Here is a 9,539-nt window from a genome sequence, read left to right on the forward strand (position 1 = left end):
TTGCTCAGTCATGTCCGACTCTTTGCGACCCCATGAATCGCAGCACGCCAGGCCTCGCTGTCCATCACCAACTCCCAGAGTTCACTCAGACTCACGTCCATCGAGTCAATGATGCCATCCAGCCATCTCATCCTCTGTCGTCCCTTTCTCCTCCAATTGCTCCCAGCATCAGAGTCTTTTCCAATGAGTCAACTCTTCGCATGAAGTGGCCAAAGTACTGGAGTTTCAGCTTTAGCATCATTCCTTCCAAAGAAATCCCAGGGCTGATCTCCTTCAGAATGGACTGGTTGGATCTCCTTGCAGTCCAAGGGACTCTCAAGAGTCTTCTCCAACACCACAATTCAAAAGCATCAATTCTTCAGCACTCAGCTTTCTCCACAGTCCAACTCTCACATCCATACATGACCACTGGAAAAACCATAGCCTTGACTAGCCGGACCTTTGTTGGCAAAGCAATGTCTCTGCTTTTCAGTATGCTATCTAGGTTGGTCATAACTTTCCTTCCAAGGAGTAAGTGTCTTTTAATTTCATGGCTGCAGTCACCATCTGCAGTGATTTTGGAGCCCAAAAAAATAAAGTCTGACACTGTTTCCACTCTTTCCTCATCTATTTCCCATGAAGTGATGGGACCAGATGCCATGATCTTCGTTTTCTGAATGTTGAGCTTTAAGCCAACTTTTTCACTCAGACACTGACCTGGCCCAATTCCTGCATGTATTTGTCTGGTAAGTCCACTGCTGCAAACATTAGACTGGTCTTAATTGTGGCAACATTTACTGTCTATTCAGGTATCTCACAGATTCAAGATTTACCAAGTAGATCTAAAGGCTTTAATCTGCATCTTGTGCAAATGCACAGAAAATTTCTATCCCTCTTCCATAGTTGTACTACCCCAGGTTTGGTTTTGACCTTGCCTCTGTGTGTACTCTACCTGTGCTCTAACCTGCCCAGGTGAGAGGGAGCAATAGAAAAGCAGTGTTGCCAAAATCTTGGTTTTCTGTTCACCAATGCCAAACAGAAATATGGAGACAGAGTTATGGATGAGAAGGAAAGAGTAACTTTATTATTTTGCCAGGTAAAGAGGGAACACAGTAGGCTAGCTCCTCAAGAACTGTGCCCCTCTCATTGGTGAGTTCAGTTCAGTCACTCAGTTGTGTTCAACTCCTTGCAACCCCAAGGAACAAGCATGCCAGACATTCCTGTCCATCACCAACTCCTGGAGCTTGCTCAAACTCATGTCCATAGAGTTGGTGATGCCATCCAACCATCTCATCCTCTGTTCCATTTTCCTGCCACCTTTAATCTTTTTCAGCGTCAGGGTCTTTTCCATCGTGTGGCCAAAGGGTCTTTTTGCATCAGGTGGCCAAAGTATTTGAGCTTCAGCTTCAGCATCAGTCCTTCCAATGATTATTCAGGACCGATTTCCTTTAGGATTGATTGGTTGGATCTCCTTGCAGTCCAAAACACTCTCAAGAGACTTCTCCAACAACACAGTTCAAAAGCATCAATTCTCTTGGCAAAACTCTGTTAGCCTTTCCCCTGCTTAATTCTGTCCTCCAAGGCCAAATTTGCCTGTTGCTCCAGGTATCTATTGACTTCCTACTTTTGCATACCAGTCCCCTATAATGAAAAAGACATATTTTGTGGGTGTTTGTTCTAGAAGGTCTTCATAGAACCATTCAAATTCAGCTTCTTCAGCATTACTGATTGGGGCATAGACTTGTATTACTGTGATATTGAACGGTTTGCTTTGGAAACGAAAAGAGATCATTCTTCTGTTTTTGAGATTGCATCCAAGTATTGCATTTCAGACTCTTTTGTTGACTATGAGGGATACTCCATTTCTTCAAAAGGATTCTTGCCCACAGTAGTAGATATAATGGTCATCTGAGTTAAATTCACCCATTCCAGTCCATTTTAGCTCACTTATTCCTAATATGTCGATGCTCACTGTTACCATCTCCTGTTTGACCACTTCCAATTTACCTTGATTCATGAACTGAACATTCCAGGTTCCTATGTAATATTGCTTTTACAGCATCGGACTTTACTTCCATCACCAGTCACATCCACAAGTGGGTCTTTTTGCTTTGGCTCTGTCTCTTTATTCTTTCTGGAGTTGTTTCTGCACTCTTCTCCAGTAGCATATTGAGCACCTACTGACCTGGAGAGTTCATCTTTCAGTGTCCTATCTTTTTGCCTTTTCATACTGTTCATGGGGTTTTCAAGGCATGAATATTGAAGTGGTTTGTCATTCCCTTCTCCAGTGGACCATGTTTTATCAGAACTCTCCACCATGACCCATCTGTCTTGGGTGGCCCTACATGGCATGGCTCATAGGTTCATTGAGTTAGACAAGGCTGTAGTCCATGTCTCAGTTTTCTGTTATTGTGGTTTTCATTCTTTCTGCCCTCTGATGGATAAGGATAAGAGGCTCATGGAAGCTTCCTGATGGCAGAGACTGACTGAGGGGGAAACTGGGTCTTGTGTGATGGGCAGGGCCATCTTTAATCCGATTTTCTGTTGATGGGTGGGGCTGTGTTCCCTCCCTGTTATTTGACCTGAGGCCAAACTAATATGGAGGTAATGAAGATAATGGTGAGCTCCTTCAAAAGGTCCAGTGCACGAACTGCACTCAGTGCCCTCGACCATGCAGCAGGCCACCACTGATCCGTGCCTCCACCAGAGTCTCCTGGACACTCACGGGAAAGTCTGGGTCAGTCTCTGTGGGGTCACTGTTCCTTTCTCCTGGGTCCTGGTGCACAAAAGGTTTTGTTTGTGGCCTCCAAGGGTCTGTTTCCCCAGTCCTGTGTAAGTTCTGGTGGCTCTATGGTGGGGTTGATGGCGACCTCTTGCAAGAGGGCTTGCAGGGGCAGCCAGAGCCCCTGCCAGGCCAATACTGACCTGTATCTCTGCAGGAGACATTCAAACACTGAAAGGTAAGACTGGCTCAGTCTCTGTGGGGTCTCCTGCTGCACACAAATTTTTGTTTGAGCCCTCCAAGCACCTCTGGCTGATATGGGGCTTTATTCTAAACATGATTTCGCCCCTCCTACCATCTTGCTGGGGCTTCTCCTTTGACCTTGGATGTGGGGTATCTTTTTTTGTGGGATCCAACATTCTCCTCAAGTTCCCATGGAAGATTCACCAACATAGACCTTTATCCTGGGCCATGACACAAATCTCAAGAAGTTGAAGTGAAGTGATTTCATACAGAGTGTGTCCTCTGACCATAAGGGAACAAAATGGGAAATAATGGAAAGACAATATTAAAAATCTCTGAACACATTGAAATGAAACAACATATTTATAAATAATCCATGGGTCAAGTTGATCACAAAGGAAATAAAATGCACATAAAACAGAATAAAAATGAAGCCTCTGAAGCAGTGCTGGCATGGAAATTTATAACACTGAATTGCTTACATTAGAAGAAAGAAAAGTTCTCAAGTACATGTTTCTATCCTAAGAAACTAGGAAAAAAGAGAAAAATAAACAAAAAAGAATCACAAGAAAGAGATAATAAACACCAAAATTTAAATCAGTTGAAAATAGGAAAACAACAGAGATAAGCAAATAAATTGTTATTTTTTAAAAACTATCATTGCAATTGAAAACCCTCTAGGAAGACTGACAAAAATACGAGAGGAATGATAGAAATCACCAGTATTAGGAGTTAAACAGGGGATATGTTTCCAGTTGTTATTGTTCAGTCAGTCAGTCATGTCCGACACTTTGTGACCCCATGGACTGCAGCACGCCAGGCTTCCCTACTCTTCATCTTCTCCTGGAACTTGCTCAAACTCATATTCATTGAGTCAGCAATGCTATCCAGCTGCAGACTCATGGTTCCAATGCCAGTGTGTGCTTAGTCGATCAGTCATGTCTGATTCTTTGCGACCCCATGGACATGTAGCCAAGCTCCTCTGTCCATGGGGATTCTTCAGGCAAAAATACTGGAGTGGGCTGCCATGACCTCCTCCAGGAGTCTGCAGCTATTACAAAGTATAGTATGGAAATACTATTAAGAACTATGGGCTTCCCAGGTGGTACTAGTGGTAAAGAAGTAGCCTGCCTTGCAGGAGATGCAAGAGACACAGGTTGGATCCCTGGGTTGTGAAGATCCCTGGGAGATGGGAATCTTCTTCACACTTCAGTATTCTTGCCTGGAGAATCCCATGGACAGAGGAGACTGGCTGGCTACAATCCATAGGATCGCAAAGTGTCAGACATGACTGGAGTTACTTAGCATGCATTAATAGCTATACACTTATAAACTCAACAATTTAGCAGGTAACAACCAATTCCTGAAAAATCAAAAACTATCAAAACTCAAATAAGATTAAATAAATAGACATCTGAATATCACTATTAAAGAACTTGAATTTTTAATAAAAAAATCTTCCAAAAAGAAATTTCCAAGCTCAGATGATTTAAATAGAAAATTATATGAATCTGTTAAAGAAGTCTCACCAATCCAGACAATCTTTTTCAAAAATTAAAAGGAAAAAAACCTTCCCAATTCACTTGATAAAGCCAATATTAACCTGATGCCAAAACCAAAGACAATGCCGGAAAAAAAAAAGCCATTACATATCAAATCCCTCATGAACATGAACACAATTATCATTAACAAAATATTAGAAAGACAAATCTATGACTTCATAAAAACAAATTATACATTGTGATCAAGTGAGAGTTTTTCCAGGTATGAAGCATTGCTTCAAAATTAAAAAAATCAATTAATGTAATCCACAAAGGCTAAAGAACAAAAATAATATGATTACATCTAGGAACACAGAAGATTATCGACAAACTCTAACACCAATTCATGATAACAAATTTTCAGAAAGTTAGGAATAGGGATGAATTACCTGTAAAGAATATCTACAAAAATCCTATAGTTAACTTCATACTTAATAGTGAAAGACTGAATGGTTACCACTAAGATTGGGAACAAGGAAGGATGTCCAACCCCTACTCTCTTATTTAAAAACAGGAAGTTTTAGCCCCTAAAATAAGAATAAATGAAAAGCATGTAGATGAGCTCAACTGGAATTCCATCACCTCCGCTAGCTTTGTTTGTAGTGATGCTTTCTAAGGCCCACTTGACTTCACATTCCACGATGTCTGGCTCTAGGTGAGTGATCACACCATTGTGATTATCTGGGTTGTGAAGATCTTTTTTGTACAGTTCTTCTGTGTATTCTTGCCACCTCCTAATATCTTCTGCTTCTGTTAGGTCCATACAATTTCTGTCCTTTATCGAGCCCACCTTTGCATGAAATGCTCCCTTGGTATCTCTAATTTCCTTGAAGAGCTCTCTAGTCTTTCTCATTCTATTGTATACCTTGTTTCTTTGCACTGTTTACTTAAGAGGGCTTTTTTTATCTCTTGCTATTCTTTGGAACTCTGCATTCAGATGCTTATATCTCTCCTTTTCTCCTTTGCTTTTCGCTTCTCTTCTTTTCAAAGCTATTTGTAAGGCCTCCTCTGACAGCCATTTTGCTTTTTTGCATTTCTTTTCCATGGGGATGGTCTTGATCCTTGTCTCCTGTTCAATATCACGAACCTCATTCCATAGTTCATCAGGCACTCTATCAGATCTAGTCCTTTAAATCTATTTCTCACTTTCACTGTGTAATCATAAGGGATTTGATTTAGGTCAGACCTGAATGGTCTAGTGGTTTCCCCCACTTTCTTCAATTAAAGTCTGAATTTGGCCATAAGGAGTTCATGATCTGAGCCACAGTCAGCTCCTGGTCTTGTTTTTGCTGACTGTATAGAGCTTCTCCATCTTTGGCTGCAAAGAATATAATCAATCTGATTTCGGTGTTGACCATCTGGTGATGTCCATGTGTAGAGTCTTCTCTTGTGTTGTTGGAAAACTCAGCAGTGGCCACAGGACTAGAAAACGTCAGTTTTCATTCCAATCCCAAAGAAAGGCAATGCCAAAGAATGCTCAAACTACTGCACAATTGCACTCATTTCACACGCTAGTAAAGTAATGCTCAAAATTCTCCAAGTCAGGCTTCAGCAATACGTGAACCGTCAACTTCCAGATGTTCAAGCTGGCCTTAGAAAAGGCAGAGGAACCAGAGATCAAATTGCCAACATCCACTGGATCATGGAAAAAGCAAGAGAGTTCCAGAAAAACATCTATTTCTGCTTTATTGACTATGCCAAAGCCTTTGACTGTGTGGATCACAATAAACTGTGGAAAATTCTTCAAGAGATGGGAATACTAGACCACCTGACTTGCCTCTTGAGAAACCTATATGCAGGTCAGGAAGCAACAGTTAGAACTGGACATGGAGCAACAGACTGGTTCCAAATAGGAAAAAGAGTACATCAAGGCTGTATATTGTCACCCTGCTTATTTAACTTATATGCAGAGTACATCATGAGAAATACTGGGCTGGAAGAAGCACAAGCTGGAACCAAGATTGCCAGGAGAAATATCAATAACCTCAGATATGCAGATGACACCACCCTTATGGCAGAAAGTGAAGACGAACTAAAAAGCCTCTTGATGAAAGTGAAAGAGGAGAGTGAAAAAGTTGGCTTAAAGCTCAACATTCAGAAAACTAAGATCATGGCATCTGGTCCCATCACTTCATGGTAAATAGATGGGGAAACAGTGGAAACAGTGTCAGACTTTATATTTTGGGGGCTCCAAAATCACTGCAGATGGTGATTGTAGCCATGAAATTAAAAGACACTTACTCCTTTGAAGGAAAGTTATGACCAACCTAGACAGCATATCAAAAAGCAGAGATATTACTTTGCCAACAAAGGTCCGGCTAGTAGAAGCTATGGTTTTTCCAGTGGTCATGTATGGATGTGAGAGTTGGACTGTGAAGAAAGCTGAGCACTGAAGAATTACTGCTTTTGAACTGTGGTGTTGGAGAAGACTCTTGAGAGTCCCTTGGACTGCAAGGATATCTCACCAGTCCATCCTAAAGGAGATCAGTCCTGTGTGTTCATTGGAAGGACTGAAGCTAAAGCTGAAACTCCAATACTTTGGTCACTTCATGAGAAGAGTTGACTCATTGTAAAAGACTGATGCTGGGAGGGATTGGGGGCAGGAGGAGACGGGGACGACAGAGGATGTGATTCCTGGATGGCATCATCGACTCGATGGACATGAGTTTGAGTGAATTCCGGGAGTTGGTGATGGACAGGGTGGCCTGGTGTGCTGTGATTCATGGGGTCACAAAGAGTCGGACATGACTGCGTGACTGAACTGAACTGAATGTTAATGAGAAATGAAGAAACAAAATACCCATATCTGCAGATGACATTGTCTACATAGAAAATACTAAGAAATCTACACAGACCAAAAAACCCTGTACAAATCCATTAGCACCCATAAACTCCCAAAACAAAAAGCAAAAAACCAAAATTGAGTTAAATCAAGTCTGTGGATACTAAATCAGCACTTAGAAGTCAACTGTGACTTGGTGCCTAGGCCTGAACCTCTTGGTCAAGAGCCCTCAGAACCTGGACAGGACTGCACCTGGTTCCAGTTGTCCTGCTCCCTGCCCCTACTTTTCTCTCTGCTCAGGGGGAGTGCACAGAGTGGGCAGTGCAGAGCCAAGAGGATATGAGGATTTCCTGCCCCTCCCTGGTGCAGTTTCCTGAGCCCAGGTCTACATGCTCTCACAGCATATCTGATCAGGCCCCTAGTGCCTGGGAAGCCCAGCACCAGGCAGAGTAGCCATGTCTGGTGTGGTGTCCAGAGGTGGCTGCAGGGCCATTCGTCTGCATTCAGGTGGATGCCACCAGGTGGAGCTGGCCTACTGGGAAAAATATAGCTAAGAGGAAATGCACTACCTTCCCCAACACTTGTGCAAGTGACTCAGAACTTATTTACTAGGCATTGTGGTATAGCAAAATGAAATACAAGAAATCAAAAGTAAGATAATTTAAGGCAGTGAAACTTAAATAAAACATAAACATGTCAAAAGACCCACTGGAGACAGCAAAGGATGGGAAATAAAGTGAAACAGTGTTTTATCCCATGAATTTCATGGGCTTTTTGAAAGCCTTTTTGAAAGGCTTTTTGAAATTTAAAAACATGACTACTCTTCTTTAGAGGACTGCTCTTTTCAGTGCCAGTTCCATCAAACCAACAAGCCCCTAGATATCAGCTGTTTTATATTCCTTTTGTATTATTATTATTATACTTGGGAATATAAGATTAAATTCGTCCAGCTAGGAATGAGAAGACAAAAGCAACTATCAGACTTTCATAGTTTTTTTTGTTTTTTGTTTTGCATTTCACTAACATTTGTCTTTTATTTTTGGTAAACATTTCCATTATACCCTACTTCACAGACTCTTGTACCTTTAGGCACTAGGTTTACTAAATATCACATCTGCCTATTTACTCAAATTATTTCCTTTACTTATGGCTTTTTCTACTATAGTTTTCCCGATTGTTGTTTTAGTTGCTAAGTTGTGTCTGATGCTCTTTTTGTGACCCTGTGGACTGTAACCCCCAGGCTTCTCTGTCCATCAGATTTCCCAGGCAAGAATATTGGAGTGGGTTGCCGTTTCCTTCTCCAGTGGATCTTCCTAACCCAGGCATAGAACCTGGGTCTCCTGCAATGCAAGCAGATTCTTTACCATACCATCTGAGCCACTAGGAGTCCAGCAATCTACCAAACCCTGAGGGCCCTAAATGTTTATTTTTTTCCATGTCCCTTCTACTTAAGTGTTCATAGTTACTCTCTGTCATTTTCCATGGTGATGGTTATGATTTTATCTCTTGGTCAGAAATCATTACCTTGGTACTGGCTCTTAGGACAACTTCTTATATGAATGAGACTATTCTATATTTTGTCTTTCATTCTGATAGTTACACTATGAATTCTAAAAAAAGGTATTCCTGACCAAGATAGCATCTGTTTTCTTGATACCTGGTTGCCATTTGTACTACCTCAAGTAACCATCCTTTTATTTAAAGTACACATTCCAGTCTATATTGAGATGAACATTCCCTGGTTGTGTTTTCCCAATAGTTTTCTCATTGTTGCAATTTATTGGTTTGATTGTCACAAACTTAATTTGGGAGACATAACGTTACCAGTAGATCCACTTATGAACTGGAAATGCTGCTTCACTCCACTTAAGATTCATAATCTTGAGCAAACTGAAAAGCCTACACTGAAAATAATTTGTCATATGTCATTCATATTTCAATAAAGCTGGGGAAACTTGTTAATATGTTGTCATGTTGGAACTAAGCAAAACTTACAACTACAAGAATCATAGTTTTACAAACAAGAAGGAATGATGACTATGACATGTGAAAAAATGCTACCAAAACTTCTTGTCCCCTAATTTTCATAACTTTCTGAATGTTTCTTTTGGGGCTATGCTATTATTTATTAAATGGTGATTTTAAAACAAAATAATTCCAGTGTTGTACCTTCTCAGTAACACTGTATATTATAAACACCAATTTGTTATTAATATCAAAACAAAAGACAACATTTTGGCCATATTGATGTTTCTGATACACAAAACACTGC

The 9,539-nt window shown here is 40.9% G+C and overlaps 1 pseudogene; it reads left to right on the forward strand.

The window, feature by feature from the left end:
- Nucleotides 1-2,650: 2,650 nt before the first annotated feature.
- Nucleotides 2,651-9,210, forward strand: LOC109554899 (probable G-protein coupled receptor 160; annotated as a pseudogene).
- Nucleotides 9,211-9,539: the final 329 nt, after the last annotated feature.

The sequence above is a fragment of the Bos indicus genome, chromosome X (assembly GCF_029378745.1).
Source record: "Bos indicus isolate NIAB-ARS_2022 breed Sahiwal x Tharparkar chromosome X, NIAB-ARS_B.indTharparkar_mat_pri_1.0, whole genome shotgun sequence".
Taxonomy (NCBI): Eukaryota; Metazoa; Chordata; class Mammalia; order Artiodactyla; family Bovidae; genus Bos; species Bos indicus.